Source organism: Brienomyrus brachyistius, unplaced genomic scaffold (genome assembly GCF_023856365.1).
Source record: "Brienomyrus brachyistius isolate T26 unplaced genomic scaffold, BBRACH_0.4 scaffold48, whole genome shotgun sequence".
NCBI classification, from domain to species: Eukaryota; Metazoa; Chordata; class Actinopteri; order Osteoglossiformes; family Mormyridae; genus Brienomyrus; species Brienomyrus brachyistius.
The window spans coordinates 453,322-468,291 of NW_026042323.1; the positions used below are offsets into that span (position 1 = coordinate 453,322).

Genomic DNA, 14,970 nt, shown 5'->3' on the forward strand with positions numbered 1-14,970 from the left:
GGCATCCAGTTTTATTCTATTATATGGATGGATGGATGAAAATGGAATGTATGGATAAATGTAGGAAGACAATAATAAAAAACTATATGAACCTGAAGCAAGCAGTCCCCCAATGCCACATATGGGAATGATGTGGGCACATTAGATGGTATACTGCATTATGTGCAGTATGAGCCCTGCACCCCATTTTTGGGTTTTTCATCATTTAACTCACTTGATCTATGGTGTCAACTGAACACTAAAATAGCTAATAAATTTAAAACTATACAACAACACTCGGGGGCGGCATGGTGGTGCAGTGGTTAGCACTGTCGCCTCACACCTCTGGGACCCGGGTTCGAGTCTCCGCCTGGGTCACATGTGTGCGGAGTTTGCATGTTCTCCCCGTGTCGTCGTGGGGTTTCCTCCGGGTACTCCGGTTTCCCCCCACAGTCCAAAAACATGCTGAGGCTAATTGGAGTTGCTGAATTGCCCGTAGGTGTGCATGTGTGAGTGAATGGTGTGTGAGTGTGCCCTGCGATGGGCTGGCCCCCCATCCTGGGTTGTTCCCTGCCTCGTGCCCATTGATTCCGGGATAGGCTCCGGACCCCCCGCTACCCAATAGGATAAGCGGTTTGGAAAATGGATGGATGGATGAACAACAACACTCATTGTACTCTGTAAAGTGTTAAATGCTCCAGTCAGTGAAAGTGTGTCCCCTACCCTTAGACCCCAGAGGATTAAAATGGGGCAGATATGTGGAGGTGGAGACTCATTGACTTAACACCCTATGGTGTAAATTTAACACTATTAGAGTTAATAAAGATAACTGCTGTAAAAACAACACACTCAAGGCACACTGTAAAGTGTTAAAGGTAACACCGAATGCTGTGGACCCATATAAACACTCCAATATATAAACAGTGTTAATTTAACACTGGCACATTTTCTGTGTAGTCTTACTTCACTTAACTTTTTATGTCACTTTTTAACTCAGTCAAACTGTACTAACAACTTATGATTAACTGATTTCATTTAAAAAAGTATTTTATGAGTGGAAGGTTAAAAAATATTAGGTGGTACATTGGGCGGAGCTTAATTCTCTCCCCGTCTATGATGTCATAAGCGGGAGGGGGACGTATCCCTTTTTCGCGGGCGATCCTTGTTAAAATAACTGTCGCTCTCTCGCCATGTCGCACTTGTGCGTAGAGCCACGATCCCCACACACCACTGTCTTTTATTGAAAACAGCTGAGGCAAGTCGTTTTCTGAACTTTAAAGTGTGTATACAATAAGTAAACATGTAAAATAAGTATAAAATGTGTTATAAAGCATATAGCCAACGACAATTAATAAAGAATTTAAGCAAAATATCCCAGACGTACCATGGCCTATAGCTGGTAGAAATGGAGCTATCCTACGGCCTACAAGATAAAAGCATATGGCACCAAATTGGAATCAGTAGTCTTTAAAAGAATAAAATACATTACATGGATTTATTAATGCGATATTTTAAATATGTTTTAAGGCATAATACAATTTTTAACAATAATTTTAACGGGGTCACCGGATGCGTCAAGCTTTTCTAGCTAGAGAGGAAAGAGGGTCTGGCAGTTTTGAATGGTAAAAGCAGTAGTTGTGTATTGCTAACGGGGTATTTTTTTAAACAAAATGCACTATTTTATATCGGTAAAAACACCGCCATCCTATTTTTAGGGGGATTTATGCATATTGCATGTCTAGACATGTCGGTCAGCTAATGTCCGTGGCCTTGGGGAACAGGGTGTCGGCGCAAGAGCTTTTGGAGCTGTGAGCGATAAGCCCATGAGGAGGAAGCGTCAATAAAACAAAATGGCCGCCGGCTGACAAATTGTTGCGGGGTGTCTACAGAGTGACTGTAACATCTCGTTTAACCGATGGTCCTGGGTGTGAGAAGCACACAGCCAGCACCCCCAAACAGGCAGAAAGCACATTACCTCTATTAATCTGTCTTATTTGTAAATATTATAACATAATATATTTCTAATTTAAATAAAGGTCAATCTCTAACACCACAGCTCTGGGGCTCTGGCATGGGCCCGGACGCCCCGCTGCAGGCCTGGGGCGTTGGATGAAGTATCTAACTACAATTGTTTAATCGGCGGGATAAAGTCCAATAACTTAAACGGTTGTATGACAATTTAGTATAAATTTTAAACCAATATGATCTAAGGAATAAAACAATTTAGTTGTAGTTTGTTAGTTTTATTTTAAATAAGATGCTCCCAGTTTATTATTGATTTAGTAGCTGTAGGAACTAGTGAGCGGTATTTAGCAACATTCATCAAAAATATCTTCAACATTCCAATATGGAAGGTAACCGACAAAGTTTTCAAGCAGATTTCATAAAACAAGACATCGCAAGGAGTCCGTTCGTTCCAGAGATGGCACCGTACGTGGTCCCGGCTAGGAACTACAGTGAGCGGTATTTAGCTACTGTCATGCCCTGTCGTCCGATCCTTGTGTGTGCCACGCCCCCTGATTATCCACATGTGCTTCCCCGATCTTACCCAGCTGTGTCTGACTATTTTCGCCCAGTCTTGTCTATTTGAGTCCACGTCTTGCCCTGCCTGGTTGTCCGTCATTGATGTTAGTTAAGGTTAGCTGCTCTGTGTTTGTCGCTGTCTGCCCCATCTTCCCTGTCCCAATTCCGAATAAGCCCCGAATTCCCTGCTTGCCCACCTGGTCTTTTCCCGCTTCCTGCTCGCTCGCTCACCAGCCCAAACTCTGACAGCTACAAACTTCAAAAACATTTTTAAAACTTTGTTAGACTAATACCGTAGTTGTTTTAATAATTTAAGGGATAAAAAACATTTGTCGTGTTTGTCAATGTATTATTTTAAGTAAATGCATTATTTTCTAACGGCAAAAGCCCTGTCATGTTTTAGGTGCGGAAATTTATGGTCTAGCATTATATGGACTAGCAACTGTCTCTGGGGGAGCAGCCCCGGGTAGGAACTATTAAGCAGCATTTAGTGACAAGCATCAAAAACACATTTTTAAAAACTTTAGCAGAATAAAGCCTTAGTTATTTCAATAAACAAGTTTTTTCAGTAAATTTTTGTTCATGCTCATGCGCACAAACACACCAGAGGTCAGGGGGCTTTAGAGTTTAACTTTAGGTTGGTGATCGCGATGTGTGACCAAACCCAAAAGCACCCTAACTTAGTCATCCACTATGCAGTGAGACCAGACAGTGACTATATGCCCGATTTAACCGCTGGTCTTTATTTATTTATTTATTTATTTTTTAAAAACTTTGACAGAATAAAGACTTGGATATTTTGATAAACACATTTTCAGTAAATGTTTGTTTACGCTCATGTGCACAAACACACACATACCGGTGGCCTGGGGGGCTTTAGAATTTAACTTAGGTCTGTGAAAGTATAGGACTGCGATGTGTATTCAGACATTTAACATACACTACTGTCTATTGATGAAGAAATTATTTAATTCTGGCCTGATCATTCATGTTGGCTGACTTTTTAAATTTAGTGCACAGAGGTTGAAATAAGTGCATGGTATGCAAGTATTATGACATGCACATAGTAAACCTTTAAAATGTATGAACGTTTTCAGTCTTAATAGCCAAAACCATAACTATTCTACACGTCACGTAACAAAATTGGACATCTAACACGTACTACTTTAGAACACTACTGTTTTTGCTAGCATCATTATTATTATTATTGTTGTTGTTGTTTTTAGGGTTATTGTACAATAACAATATAGCCACCTCTTGTGCATTATGGGATGGGATTACTTTGTAACAAACCATTTGCAACCGTACCTGTAATGAGCTCTGAGGTTGAATAACGTTGACTGTTCTGTGATACTGCTGTCACAGAAGTCATTGGTGGCTCAGTTACTGCTGGCTGAGGAGACTCTGAACATGCAGCAGTAGGAGAAGAAGGAGGTTGTTCAGAAGAGGATGAAGCGTGTTCGGGCGTAGAGGTGAATGCTGGACGAGGAGGAGGTTTGGGTGGGGATGGACATGTTTACAGCTACGCTGCCGCAGCCAAGGCCCAGCTCCTCCAGTCTCTTGTTTGGTCTATTAAAAAAATGTGTTTAATAGGGTGATCATTTTTTCAACCCTGTCAATCAACTCAAAAAAAAAAAGATGTGCAAAAATGTATTGAGTTCAGTTGACATTTAGGGTGTGCTGAAGCATTCTGAAATATTCATTTTTTTTCCCGAAAACCCGATTAATAGGCTATGATTGGCATTAAGCGGTAAATTCGAAAGTCACTAACAAACAACTCTTCCGTAACGTCATTGCTACATTGTGCAATTTATTACATCAGGCTACATTTCTATTCAGAAATCTGAGGTAGCTAGTATTAACTAAAGTAATCGACGTCATAATTGTCATTCATGCAAGGGTTGATGGTTTACTTGTAGACGCAGAAAATCCATGAAGTACAGACATCTTGTTACTGTCTGGGAAAAGCTTTCCATGCTCAGCAAACAAACTGTGTTTGTTCTTCACTATTTGTCAGTAAATCACTGTACTCCTGTATCATAGACATGCCTCTCTCTGCAGTGTCATTTGTCACCCACAGCACCCATACAGTTTCCTCAGCCTTCAAATAGTCGTCGTTGGTTATCCAAGTCTCAGGAGCACTTTGAACAAAATGAGTCTGGAACTGACAACAGGTCAAAAAACTTCTTTGAATTCACAAAGTCATGTAACTGCATAGGGGCGGCATGGTGGTGCAGTGGTTAGCACTGCTGCCTCACACCTCTGGGACCCGGGGTTGAGTCTCCGCCTGGGTCACATGTGTGCGGAGTTTGCATGTGCTCCCCATGTCATCGTGGGGTTTCCTCCGGGTACTCCGGTTTCCCCCCACAGTCCAAAAACATGCTGAGGCTAATTGGACTTGCTAAACTGCCCGTAGGTGTGCATGTGTGAGTGAATGGTGTGTGAGTGTGCCCTGCGATGGGCTGGCCCCCCATCCTGGGTTGTTCCCTGCCTCGTGCCCATTGCTTCCGGGGTAGGCTCCAGACCCCCCACGACCCAGTAGGATAAGCAATTTGGAAAATGTATGGATGGATATAACTGCATTTCATTGATCTGGGTGAAATTAACTGTTATTCATTTTGGTGGATCTTCAGATGCTGGTTTCTGAAGCGCTGAAACCATAAACTTTTTCCTCTATGACATAAATATCTCTGTTAAAGAATGACAGTGTAATCAACTCGTCACTAAAGTACCAGAGACAGACACAGAGCTTTGTTAGGGCACTTCTTGCTGCTTGTGAATGAAGTGAAAACAGTATTTTCAGCAGATGCAGCTCATTTGCTGGAGCAATGATTGGCAGCCAAAACAAGAACCGCAATTGCAGGTAGACCTGAAGGCCAAATATGCAGAGATCTGCCAAGCCTTTTTGTTCACGGTTGGTAAGCTTGAAGTTAGAATATCGAAACAAGAATATTTTGTATGCATATATCAGCTTGGCCATGAAGCGAGCTTGATGCAATGCACCAGGTTTGGTAATATGAACACGGGGAGGCACAGCACCCAGAAACACAATGGCTAGTTCAAGTAGTTCTCTGTAGTCATGACAGGGTTATGCAGTCTGCAGCTGAGAAACGTGTGACTTCTGCTCGGAAGTCGGGCACTGCTGCAGCTACTTGTGAGTCGCCAATTCCTGCCTTGTAGTCATTGTGAACTGAACTAGGCCAAAATGACTTGCAACGTTTTAACAGTCCAATTAATGGACCACTTGTTGGACCCATAACTCCTACAAATACTTCGTCTAGCATTAGTTAGTGAATGTGATGACGGTAAGCCAAATACAGCAGGTCTGAATTAATCTTGCCTTCAAACGACACACAGGCACTATTTTTTCGCCCAGTATTGCTCGCTGTGGTATCAAGACTGAGTGCTTTTATACGATCCTTAATTCCCCATGACTCAACCTCTTCCAGCATTGCATTAGCCATTGCTTCACCAGTGCTAGTGCTGTTTGGCAATGCAAAGAAGTCGATCAACTCCAGACCCAGACGCAGTGATTGGAAGGTGGTCCACTGTTTGCCTTCAGTTCACTTGCTCTGAGAAAATTATGCTTTTGCATGCATGTTAAATGGAAGAGTGGTTGATATTGATATCGTTGACTTTCTGCCCAGAAGCATGAACAGCAGTGGAGAGTGTGTGCACTGCGAAAACTTGTTTTGGTGCAGCCAAGTGATTCTACAACATCAGCAGTCAGTAAGTTCCTTCCTCTCTTTCAGCTTATTTTGTTTTCTACAGCCGCACGTCCAAACACTCTTTATGTTGAATCAGAAGATTCAGAGTGACTTGAGGAGAGCGCAATACTTTGGTTCAACAAATCTAGTTCTGCTTTCTGTTTTTCTTCCCACTTACAGCGTTTATCCGGTTAATGATCAGTTCTGCATTTTTATTTAATAAAACTAAAGCGACTGTTGGTGGTAAAGCATTCTGCTACAGGGACCCTATACTGTGGAATGGCTTACCAGCCTATGTCCGGGATGCTGAATCGGTCTCAGTCTTTAAATCTCGACTGAAGACCTATTACTTTAGTTTAGCTTACCCACAAGTTAGCACTTAACACCGTAATTATGGCTTCTGATGCTGCTGTACGTGCCATTTTTACCTACCGTGCTTGTCCATTAATGTATCAGTGCACTCTGACACCTGCACTCTCTGCCTTCCTTCTCACATGTCTGGAGGGTGCCCGAGGGGGCACCTTCTGAGCTGCCATCAGGATCTACAGAAGGGTGCCATCACAGATGTGACCTGCGATCTATGACGATGTCGGTGCAGCTTCCATCCTGCCACCCGACAGGCCTATGTGAAGGACTGTCTCACTGATGGACTATAACTAGGACCGGATCACAGTTTACACCTTGCTCTTAGCAAACAATCCGGCTACTTCTCTACCTTCGTCCAGTAATGTTAGCATGCCCAGGGGGGTGGGGCTGCCAGTTGACCTTGGACCCCCAGAGGTTTTTTTCTCCCTACTTGGGAGTTTTTGGTTCCTGCCCTCCACTGTCATCTGACTTTCTCTTTCATTTTTCCATTTTCACTGTTTCTGTGTTCTGTCGTTATCTCTGTTAAGGATGTTCCGCAACACACTCCTGTAAAGTGCATTGGGGCAACTTTGTTGTAAAAACTGCTATATAAAAATAAATTAAATTGAATTGAATTTACCAATGAAATGTTACATGAGTTTGGACATATCACACAGCCATAATAGAAAATTACAATCTTTAGACAACATTCACACAAACCACAGATGCTAATGGACTAAACTGCAGAGAGTATACATTCTGATTCTATAATGCAGAAACTGACCAAAAAGATTCAGAGTGACTTGAGGAGAGCGCAATACTTTGGTTCAACAAATCTAGTTCCACTTTCTGTTTTTCTTCCCACTTACAGCGTTTATCCGGTTAATGATCAGTTCTGCTTTTTTCTTTACCGGCGATGCATCCACGCCTGCCATGACACCCTTTGGGCCTTGTTCACGTTGTGCAAGCAGAAAGGCTTTGTCTTCTTCAGCAGTAATTAATGACAATGCATCTGGTGAGCAATGTCAAATAAATCACAGAATGTCTCTGTGAAGCCTTCTTCGTCTGCTGTCTGCGATTCAGTCCGACGTCCTTGGTTATTCTTTAGCCTTTTTTCCATTTATAAGGGCCACCCTAGTGCATAATATAATCATAAATAGGGCTGTCCAAAATGAAGGTGTATATTATGTGATGACAGAAAAATGCTAACTGTTTTATTAAATATTCTATCATTTATTACATTGTGTTGCAAATCACAGTTAGTGGTAGTACATTTAAGCTATTTTATACATTTGAATAATACATTAGACAAATAAAAGTTAACAAGACATAAGGCTATCCTTGTAATCATTTTACATAAACTATGCTTTGAACCTACAGAAAATGTGCTATATCCTGGTATGTATCAACGAGATATGAAATGACCTAAAATGTCACATGGGTTTGGACATATCACACAGCCATAATAAAAAATTACAATCTTTAGACAACATACACAGAAAACACAGATGCTAATTAGATAAACTGCAGAGAGTATAAATTTTGATTGTATAATGCAGAAATTCTAAGCCTGAAATCTGCGCTTAATTCATTGCAATGAAATGGTGCAGAAAAATGACTGTACCTTCTACAACCATCTCCCCTTTGCAGCTGTCATTCTGGATCACTGGAAAATGAAGAGTCCTCTTCTATCGCCTTGGCATTTTTCTTGGCTTTCTCACAACTTTCTACATAAAAATATGCCGAGAAAAACAAATATAATCAGTGAATGAAATACAAAAACTTTTTTGGAGCTGAGTGGGTGATATGCCTCAATATAATGGTGCTGTATACTAACAAATTGGTGTTAACAAATGGTCAAGGTTAATTCACTGACACACAAAAACTTACCTGTTGAATAGGCAATTTCACCTGCATAACACTGCCAGGAAATGTCAGGTTTTACCTGATTGGTTGCAGCTTTTCTTATTTTATCTGGCGAAACAAATGTTGGCCACGGACACTTCTTCTCCCCCTTCATCCAGTGTTTGTTCACCACTGCTACTTCTTCCCGCTCAGGAAATTCCACCACATAAAATTCTGCCATCTACATGATTAGAAAAAGTGAAATCTAACTGTAACAGCATATTAAACTATCCATCCATCCATCCATTTTTCAAACCGCTTATCCTACTGGGTCACGGGGGGTCCGGAGCCTCTCCCGGAAGCAATGGGCACGAGGCAGGGAACAACCCAGGATGGGGGGCCAGCCCATCGTAGGGCACACTCACACACCAGTCACTCACACACGCACTCCTACGGGCAATTTAGCAAGTCCAATTAGCCTCAGCATGTTTTTGGACTGTGGGGGGAAACCGGAGTACCCGGAGGAAACCCCACGACGACATGGGGAGAACATGCAAACTCCACACACATGTAACCCAGGCAGACACTCGAACCCGGGTCCCAGCGGTGTGAGGCAACAATGCTAACCACTGCACCACCATGCTGCCCCATGCTGTGATTCATTTTCAATAAATGGTAAAAATGCTGACCCTACGCTATTTATTGCAAAAGCTTACACTTCCACACAGCTTTCTGGACAAAAATCCATTGCGACATACATTGTTTTTACAAAATACAATGCATATTTATTCATTAACAAGCTGTGCCTGCATTTTTCTATTATATGTGTGGAATTAGTTTCAGCTGAGACTCATAATAGAGGGTGGTAGGCTACTCGTGATATGAATTAGTTTCAGCTGAGACTCATAATAGAGGGTGGTAGGCTACTCGTGATATGAATTAGTTTCAGCTGAGACTCATAATAGAGGGTGGTAGGCTACTCGTGATATGAATTAGTTTCAGCTGAGACTCATAATAGAGGGTGGTAGGCTACTCGTGATATGAATTAGTTTCAGCTGAGACTCATAATAGAGGGTGGTAGGCTACTCGTGATATGAATTAGTTTCAGCTGAGACTCATAATAGAGGGTGGTAGGCTACTCGTGATATGAATTAGTTTCAGCTGAGACTCATAATAGAGGGTGGTAGGCTACTCGTGATATGAATTAGTTTCAGCTGAGACTCATAATAGAGGGTGGTAGGCTACTCGTGATATGAATTAGTTTCAGCTGAGACTCATAATAGAGGGTGGTAGGCTACTCGTGATATGAATTAGTTTCAGCTGAGACTCATAATAGAGGGTGGTAGGCTACTCGTGATATGAATTAGTTTCAGCTGAGACTCATAATAGAGGGTGGTAGGCTACTCGTGATATGAATTAGTTTCAGCTGAGACTCATAATATATGGTGGTAGGCTACTCGTGATATGAATTAGTTTCAGCTGAGACTCATAATATATGGTGGTAGGCTACTCGTGATATGAATTAGTTTCAGCCAAATCATCTAACAATGAACTGTGTTACTCTGTGAGGGGGTGTTGCATCTTGGCTATTTGTGCCCTTGAGAGGTAAAGTGGGCTATCCCACATTTTTGACCCCTACCCCCTTTTCATTGAATATTTTCAATTGGATAAGTTGTTATTATCTAAGTCATACCTCTGTGCTACCTATGATATATATCAATTGTAGGGTATAGGCACACTGATTTTTAGACAAAAATTCAACTTTGGAGCTCATTTTCTCAAAACCTTGTTTTTGTGGGATAGCCCACTTTACCTCTCAAGGGCACATTTAGCAGGCTAGGTGTTGAGCTTTGATTATACCTTCTGCATCCATGAGTATAACGCTACACTGCAAGGGCACCAACGTCACAAGCACTGGGAAAGCTGTTATCCAACTGTTAGCTTCTGTACTGTTTTAAAAATCTGAAAACCTTATGAAAGTATAAACCAAAAAAGAATGACTATGTTTTACATCTTCTCTGAGGTCTTCAATGGAAAACAATCAGTTGTTAATCACAAGCAGCTGCTTGTTAGGAAATTCACTACGCAAATGTCACAAGCAGCGCAGTTACAGAAATCTTTGATCCTGTTCTCACCGAGCAGCCACACGCCACTTTCTTGCTTTTAATGCTTTAATGTTAATGTTTTAACGTTGTCAGAATGAACGAACAAATCGATGTCTGTGGAATATAACCATATAGTCTTTCCTTTGCAGGTGCTTAAAATGGTTAGCGTTGTGATTTATTATGCTATGTAATTTTCTCATACTGTTAAATAGAATGCAAAGTCTTCATATATTATAGACCATAAATTTTCCAAATCCAAGTTCTCTGAAGTGGGTGAATCTGAATACAAAAGAAAGTCAAATGGGAAAGTCAAATGGTAACAAACCTTCACATTATCCAAGATATTAGGTAAAGATTAGAAACAAATGAAATAAAAATGAAACTAGTCTTTTTCAGATGATTTTCTCAGTCGAGTCAGTCAGAAACTATCAACATGGAAATGAATGACTCATTGGCTGAACACACCCTGATCTTATAACCAAACTATTTGCTTTGTGCAAAAAGCGCCATCTAGTGGTCATTCTGTGTCAGTGTCCTTATAAAAAGACTTACAGCTAGTGCCCTTATGACCGCCTAGCCGCATAGGTGAAACCAACACGCTGCTTCTAGTGTTAACTGTTTATTTGTGTTACCATTTGTGAGGAGTCTGCAGTAGATTGAGTTTCGTTGGGTTGTCGGATGGACAGGGTTGTGATAGGGTCACTTTTATGACTGCATGAAGTGCTCTTTTACCATGGTCCACAAAATGACAGGTAATTTATTCAATAGTGACACTTCAAATGTGGCATTTATTATGAGTGCGCAGGCTTCATCATTCACAGGCTTTTCAGACGGGTGCTCAAACAGGGGGGAATGGCCGATGGGTACTTTTTGCCGCTGAAAATATTCGTGATCGCGTGGTGGGGGATATGGGCAGGATTCAGTGTAGTGTAGCACCAGGGAGATCCGTGCATCCCAGCATGCCTTGCGAGCACTCGTGTATGTAGCTCTGTGTCTGTGTAATTGTAAATAGCCCTTGTATTGTTGTGGTTATGGTCAGTTGTTTTCCTGAACGTGGCATGTATGTTTACCCATAAACAACATGTCTTGTGTGTGCCCTGTCCAGTCCTCACATGTTCCTAGCTTGTAGAACTCTCCCATCATGTGTGCACCTTACAGTTTGCCGTCTGACTGTAGAAATTGATTATATTGACATTGAATTACTGTAAATATTTGCTTATCCTTTGATTAATGATTGACACATAGTCATTGAATCACTGTAAATACTGTACATGGTTAACATATGATTAATATGATTAACATAAGAACTACTCCTACATTTGTACTACCGTGTAAGATATTGTGTACGGCCTACTGTGACTGCTTCATAACTACAGGTCTTTGTGCACCAGTTGGGGCAGCTTCGAATCCCTTCATCCCCCTCCTTACTCTGCTGTTCGTCTCTCCAAAGTCTGATCTCTCTTCAGGGTCTGCGAAACCAACCGCAGGCAGCTCTCATGAGGCAAAGACACTTAGTATTTAAAATAATCTCTTCTTGCTTAAGGCCTAAGACATAACATATCATTGAACTATATCTACTATGAAAGTTACTGAAGGAACATGTAACAAATAACACAAGTGAAATACTGATGTCAACAAACATGACTTTCACCTCAAGTAGCAACTATATTTGTTAATGATTTGTACTTCAGTGGTAACGGTGTTACTACTAAGTATCTGTGTCCCCTCAAGCAAAGTGTAATCTCAATTTCTTTAATTTGTGATTTTGAGTTTATCATACTACCTATTGAATTATTTAATTATCATAAACAGGTGTCACAATATTATAAAATGTTGTAATCACATAATTTCGCTCCTCGCAATAGTCCTCTTTGGAATAATAGATATTTTTACGGAGGACTGAAATTATATTCAATAATCATTGGATAGAAAGGGATAGCTGGCCTATTTTTCATTTAGTGGATCATAATTATGATTTGTTATATCACAGTCTATTTGTTCTAAAATAGGGGGCGGCATGGTGGTGCAGTGGTTAGCACTGTTGCCTCACACACATGTGTGTAGAGTTTGCATGTTCTCCCCATGTCGTCGTGAGGTTTCCTCCAGGTACTCCGGTTTCCCCCCACAGTCCAAAAACATGCTGAGGCTAACTGGACTTGCTAAATTGCCCATAGGAGTGCGTGTGTGAGTGCATGGTGTGTGAGTGTGCCCTGCAATGGGCTGGCCCCCCATCCTGGGTTGTTCCCTGCCTCGTGCCCATTGCTTCCGCGATAGGCCCTGGACCCCCCGCGACCCAGTAGGAGAAGCAGTTTGAAAAATGGATCTTCTAAAATATAACATTACTTGTTCAGTTAAAAGATTTTTTTCCCCTCCCCCCTCTGTGGAGGACTGCTTTATTTCTATTAATTTATTTAGTTTTATTTCCTCAGGAGAGGGAGAGAGAGGGAAAGAAGGAAGAAAACGGAAAAGAGGGGAGATAGAGATAGAGGGAGAGAAAAGAGAAAAAAACACAGATAATCTGCTTTAATACCTGCTGATGAGAGAAAACAACAACCAACATCTGTACGAATCACAATGAACAGAAGCAACAGCAGAACAAGACAGTGTGTGTCTGTGACAACCTGTGTGTACACCTGTATGTGTCTGTGAGAACCTGCTTGTACACCTGTGTGTGTCTGTGAGAACCTGTTTGTACACCTGTATGTGTCTGTGAGAACCTGTTTGTACACCTGTGTGTGTCTGTGAAAACCTGCTTGTACTCCTGAGTGTGAACCCGGACCCCAGACATCCAGAGGCCCCCCAGGGCATGGGAGCCCTCAGAGGACCACCGCAGGGAGAATAGCAGCCCCTCACCCAGAAAAGGGCAGAGGAGAGCTCCGGAGGGAGGCCACCCGGCAGCCACAGTGCAGGAGCCCCAGGGGGTCGTGGCGACGAGCCCGCAGGCTCTGCCGGTGGCCGGCCCCACCAGGGCAGACCGGGCCCCGGGCCCAGAGATCCAAGGGCCCCCCCACCCCCCAGCAAGGGCCCGACAGAGCCAGGAGTGCCGGACCCCGCCAGGCAACCGCCGAGGGTGAGCCAGCACCCACCCGAGCATCCAGCCCCGGACATCGAGAACCACCAACGCACCAGCGGCTAGGGGCCTCATCCACCGGCAGGGAGTGTGGCGGGGGGAATAGAGCCTGAGATGTTCTCAGGTGGAGTCTAGGACCCAATCTGACACATGCGTATAGACAAACAGGCGCACACATATACAAGCATACGTTCCCACCCTCATGCACACATAAACAAATATTTACACATTCACCCAACACAGAGACACACAAAAATGAACACTGTACACATACTCTCACTCCCCATATATACTCTATATGGACCCCTATTTTTCCTCTGGCGAGGAGACCAGAAGATCACCCCGGACCCCGCAGCAGCCGAGAAGCCCACCAGCCCAGACCCCGACCAGACGGCCAGCTCTTCCTCTCAGCCCCCAGCCCCAAATGGCGAACAGAGAACAGAGGTGTGAAAAGACCCCATGCCCCCCTTCGCCCGCTCAGATGTGGTGTTGGTGTGTGTTGTTCTAAAGTGCTTTTAAAACAGGTGAAGGGCATGGCACTAACCACCCCCTGCCGACCAACAGCTGGTGTTAGCTCGGCCTCTCCCCAGAGCCCTCAATGTCTATGTGTGATTAAAATTGAGATGTGGGCCCTGGCACCAGAGGTAAGGCTGAATGAACAGACCGCCCTCTGGATGCCATTCTGTGTGCCCATCCCCAACGCCCTAAATGTATGTGTCATGAGAGAGTAAGTAATGAGAGTGTCTACGTTGTAGTGTATGAATGAGGTACAGGTGGTCGCGAGGGGACAGAGGAGGAATACCTACCCTGCATCCCAGCAACGCACCTACACCTCAAAGCCCTACATGTGTGGTGGTGTGATGGAGCGGGAGGAGGGAAGCATTTAGGGATGGGGAGGAAAGGAATGGGGGGGGGCAAAATACCTCCCCCCCCGGAGCCAGCTCCCCCGCTGACCCCCATAGGCACTCCCCGTTCCCCGAAATCCACCCAGAGCGGGGGGCCCAGGCCCATCCAGACCGGGGCCCAAGGCAGCGGCACCACCCGGCCCCTCAGAGCCCAAGGCGCCCCACCGGCACCCCAGAGGAAAACCTACCCCCGCCCCAGCATTCAGTCAACTCCCATACTGCATAAGACAACAGACGTCCAGGTTGAGTCCCTCCTCCTCCTCTATTGGATTCCCCCCCCCCTCCCCCCGCAGAGTGGATACCCCAAAAGCAGGGACCCCCCGCGGACAGATGGTAAGAACCTCCCCGCCAGCCGAAGAGGCCCCCAGCTCCACCAACGCTCCGAAGGCCCCCGCACCGGGGCCGAGCCCCCATGCATGCAACAACCCACACCCCAGCAACACACCCACCAGGACCCAAGCCCCCCCAGCCCAGCCGGAACCCCGACCCGG

At 43.7% G+C, this 14,970-nt stretch overlaps 1 protein-coding gene and 1 long non-coding RNA gene across 2 annotated transcripts in view; one reads left to right on the plus strand and one right to left on the minus strand.

Moving 5' to 3' along the window:
* The window catches only part of LOC125723388 (NACHT, LRR and PYD domains-containing protein 12-like), a 216,133-nt gene that overhangs the window by 150,525 nt on the left and 50,638 nt on the right, over positions 1–14,970 (plus strand). The window lies entirely within an intron of this gene.
* LOC125723435 (uncharacterized) lies at positions 7,479–8,988 on the minus strand. Its single transcript, XR_007386889.1, has 3 exons — positions 8,445–8,988; positions 8,179–8,281; positions 7,479–7,688 (listed from the first exon to the last, which is right to left on the minus strand). It is a non-coding gene; the product is annotated as an uncharacterized LOC125723435 (long non-coding RNA).